A 5,187-nucleotide genomic window follows, 5' to 3' on the forward strand; every position below is an offset into this window, starting at 1 on the left:
CTGCGCTGACAGTTGTTGGTATGTTTAGGCATTATCATTGTTAGTCTTATTTACATTCTGTATTAGGGGAGAAAAAATGGTATTCATTTCTCTGGCAAGAACTCCTACCATATCATGGTTACTAGCATCCATTTGTTGTCTAAAGGTTGCCTGGTTATTCGTTATAAGGGTAGGTAATAGGGTGGATACTCCTTGTGATTGGGTATTTCGACCTACATGGTTCATGCCAGAACTAGAATTTTGAATTGGCGAAATAACCGTATTATGGGGTTGAGTATATATGGAAGTATTATTTTGAAGTCCTGCCATGGCAGTAGATGGCATTCCATATGGGTATTCTCTCAAAGGCCTATAATTCTCAAATCCCAGTGGCTTAGGGGTTGAATTTCCATAAATGTCTGCTACGCTTGACATAATAGGCATCGTTGTCGAATTATTTAAGGTCATGGATCCAGATGTTGGTATGGCCTGTGCACTAGGGATCTTAGTGGGTGCATCAATCGAACTTTCTCCGATTGTGCCTGTTCCCTGGGGAAGAAATTGTTCCCCTTGACTGGTTGTATTAACCATCTTTTTTGTGTTTTTTCTTTTGGTTATAGGTTGCGAATTGTTGGATATCTTACCACTTCTAGGGTTAATATAACACTATGATTTTTTAATCCAAACGAATAACAATAATTTTGTATTGTAAAAGTAAAGCAAACTATTATAATTAACAGTTCTTTTGACACGGTCCCACCGGGTGTGCCAATTTTTTTACCAGTAATTTTTGACAAACAACTGCTAGTCCTCCAATATTATGAATCTTGGTAACTTACAGGACCGACTAGATTGATCCTAGGACATGTGTCTCAAGAACTAGTGTTATGGTGATTTGACTCATGATTAAGTTTGTTTCTGGTTTATGAATGGTAAAAGGTGTTTCGACAATAAATTCTAAACGAAATTTATGACTTTGAAGACAAAGGATAAATGGTGGTAATTCTGTAAAAAGGGTTTTTTTTAAGATTACAAAGGTAATTGGAAAAAGTAAAGATAAATAACTTGAAGTAAAAGGTTTTAAGTTTGAAAAGATGCTGGAAATAAAGGTTTGACGAAATGTAAATGCAAAGGTAAAAGCAATGATGAAAGGCTTTGAAGATACAAGCAATTCGACAGAAGGCTTAAATATAAATAAAGACAGTAAATGATTTAACTTAAGTAATTTGGATTAAACAAATAACATGAAATGTAATCATGGTGTTCTTCATACATACATTTTCAGCAAAGACTCGTTTCTCTTGCTCCGGTACTTTGAGTATTTTTAGTGAATTTTGTATATCAGTTTGAACACGTGAAATCTAAAAACTAAGACTCATATTTATTACAATTCGACCCTAACGGTCTCTACACAGATGATTGCCACGTTCGACATTTTCAAACGTTACGTGTCTCAGATGCTTCCACGCGTTTGCCTGATGAAACCACTTCATTTGAATTTCAAATCTTTCCCGCTCGATGCTTTGAACCTGTCAAACGCCTATGTCGAAAAGAACTTGTGGAGACCCAAAAATCTTCTAAGTCTCAAGCTTCGACAAAAAGGTCCTTTCTCCCAAGAAAAGGATTTAATAAATAGTTCGACAAAAAGCCATTTTTCATTGTTTAAAACACAATATTTTCAAAGAACTTCACCTAATTGTCGAAATCTCCAGCTAACACCTGCATAATCACATTTTAAACATCCAGCAGGTACAAGTTATCTTATGTCAAGACAACACATGTGACAACTTGTGAAAACTCTAGGTTTTACCAAAATTACTGCCAACACTTAGAACCAACAATCTCATAAAAATTGAGCAAGTTATGGCCTTGGGAAGTTGACTTTCAAATTAGGGTTTAGACAAAATGACCTATAATGTTTCAACATAGAAAATGATTTTCAAAGCGAAAATAGCTCTAGGTCTCAACATGAAATTTGTTTGGAATGTCATTTAGATTAAGTTTGCTCTTTGAAGAAATTTCATATGGTGAAAATTGTAGGAGATAGGGTCTAGGGAGACCCAGTTTTGATCAGATGAATTCATCTGGCCAACCACCATCAACCAACTTGCTAACTTCCAATTCTCTTGACTTTCTTAGCTCATGGTAGATCATATATGCATAAGATGATGAATTTTGAAGTCCCCCTTGAGAATTTTGATTAATTGGTGAGATAGCTTGTTGGAGAAGTTACTCAAGATACCCAGTCAAACTAGGGTTTCCAAGGCAAATCATCCTCAAACTCTTGAAGAAAACTTGATCAATATAACATGTAGAGAACATTAGGACTCATATATGATGCTTGTGACCATTATTGGATCAATTCTTGGTCGTGCTCTTTATTGATGAGGGTCTCAAACCCTAGATGTGAACTTGATGAATCAATGGAATCATGCCCTTCCTACAAAAGAGTTAGACAAATGCAAAGACATATTTTTGGTATTTTGGTTAGTGAAATGATAAAATATAAGTATGATATAATCACAAAGTGATTGGTGATCTCTCCCAAAACAAAACCCAATGACGGAGGGGTAAGGAGGATACCAAAGTATGATCCCAATGCTAATGCTTATGATGAAAGTGCATGAGGGATCTTAGGATCAAATTTGGGTCTTACAATGTGAACTTGATGAATCAATGGAATCATGCCCTTCCTACAAAAGAGTTAGACAAATGCAAAGACATATTTTTGATATTTTGGTTAGTGAAATGATAAAATACAAGTATGATACAATCACAAAGTGCTTGGTGATCTCTCCCAAAACAAACCCAATGAAAGAGGGGTAAGGAGGATGCCCATGTGTGATCCCAATGCTAATGCTTATGATGAAATTACATGAGGGATCTTAGGGTCAAAATTGGGGTCTTACAATTTCCGCTTTCATATTCTGAATTAAAATTATTTTTTAGATCATTATTAATATTTTTCATAATTTAATTGATTTTTCATTTGTTTTTAATTGTTTAAAAATACTTTTAAGTCTTTTAAAATTCTGAAAAATTTTCTCCAAGGTCCTTTGACCTTGTTTAACCTATGATAAATCTCATGGCAATTTATTTGGTATTTTGATGAGGTTTTAGGAATTTGACAAACCATATTTAATTTAAATGCCTTATTTTAGTATTTTTAATTTGAATAAATGCCAAATAATTTTGTTGATCAATTGTGATGACTTGTTTGTGTTTGACTATTGATTGTTGGGCCTTGGTCAAGGTTGATTTGACTTTGTCAAGTTAATATCATTGGATTTAGGGGATTGATGGAATGTACATTCCATCTCCCAAAATGAATGGATGATATTAATTTGGTAAAAGTCCTCCTTTGACCAATTTGAGTTTTCATCTATCCCTCTCCCTCTTCATCTCATTCCCCTTCTTTGTGCATTCATCTCATTTGGCCTATGATATCTCAAAGTCCTAAAGCTAGTTGATTAAAAAATTAACATGAGTATGGATGAGATTAGGCCACACCTTTTGCATATTGCTTTTTGTGTGTGGTATGTTTCATGAGCATAGTTCATTATACTTTGTCTCTAACATGCATTAACACCAAAATTCTATTGCCCGACCTCAAATAGTGGTGACTTCTACATAAGTCCAATTATGATTGCTTAACGCAGCACTAAATTTGTGACATAAAAGGAATAAACATTCTAGTTAGTGAGATTGTAAGTGTCCCCTCTTTCATGGTGTTGTGTGGAAACTTGGCCTTTTTTCCTTCCTTTGGAAGATGTCTTGGTTCAAGGATCCATGCTTGTGACAAGTGGGCTGAGTGTTCTCCAAAGAATGTCTTAAAATGAAAATAAAAAGCAAAAGAATACTAACTTCTAACTCATTAACTATTAACTTTTAATTTCAAGCCATTTACTTTAATGTCATTTAATTATTGCCCTTATTCATTTGCCATTGTTCATATCATTCTATTGACATTCTTGTCTATTGGATTTCTACCCATTTGGTCAGATCTTTTCAACTCTTAACTTTTAATTTTGTACATAAGATTAGTCTCTTCATCTTCCCCCCATTTATTTAATTTCAAAATCTCTCTCTCCTTTTTCAAAACTTTCTTTGATTGAACTTACTTATTCTAAACTTTGACCACTTTGAAAAAAGATAGAATCTTTGTCCCTATGCCATTGGATTTTCAAACTTCTTTTCTTAAATCAAACTTGTAAATAGACTTAACTATACTTGACTTAAACTTTCAAAGATCCAAAAAGAACTAACTCATTCAAACCATTTTTAGGCCTTTGTGCCTTTCAAACTTAATTTTTGTTAAAAGCATTGTATCCACTTTGAAATTTGTATCCCGAACTACGAGGTTTTGATCCCTCATTTTTATGTTGGTACGTAGGCACAAGACCAAAGGTCTTGCAAAACACAAAAATATAATTAATGAATTCTTTTCTGGTCCCCCCATTCTATTTGTTTGTAAACATCATTTTGTACAAGATACATATGCACACAAAAAGAGTACCTATGACACTTTGGGTGCTAACACCTTCCCTCTGTGTAACCAACCCCCTTACCTGTAATCTCTGACATTTTATTAGTTTTGATTTGAGAACTTCTTACCTTTGGGTTTTGTTTATACTTTTTCCCTTTTCCCTTGGAAATAATAAAAGTGCGGTGGAGACTCTTGTTATTTGATCTCTAGCTTGTCAATAGCTTGATGATCATGAATTTACCGCTACAGGAGCATAGATTTCCGTTGAAGCCAAAATGCCCGCTAGTGAAGCATAAGTTGAGAAGAACGCATCCTCATATGGCTGTGAAAATCAAAGAAGAAGTGAAAAAGCAGATTGATGCCAGTTTCCTTGTGACCGCTAAGTATCCGTAATGGGTGGCCAATATTGTGCCTGTGCCGAAGAAAAATGGAAAAGTCCGCATGTGTGTCGACTATAGAGATTTGAATAAAGCCAGTCCGAAAGATGACTTCCCTCTGCCACACATTGATATGTTGGTAGATAATACTGCTAAATTCAAAGTCTTTTCATTTATGGATGGATTTTACGGATATAATCAAATCAAGATGGCACCCGAAGATATGGAGAAGACGACATTCATTACACCTTGGGGAACATTCTGTTATAGAGTGATGCCTTTCGGTTTGAAGAATGCTGGTGCAACTTACCAAAGAGAAATGACTACTCTTTTTCATGATATGAT

Source organism: Lathyrus oleraceus, chromosome 6 (assembly GCF_024323335.1).
Source record: "Lathyrus oleraceus cultivar Zhongwan6 chromosome 6, CAAS_Psat_ZW6_1.0, whole genome shotgun sequence".
Lineage (NCBI taxonomy): Eukaryota > Viridiplantae > Streptophyta > Magnoliopsida > Fabales > Fabaceae > Lathyrus > Lathyrus oleraceus.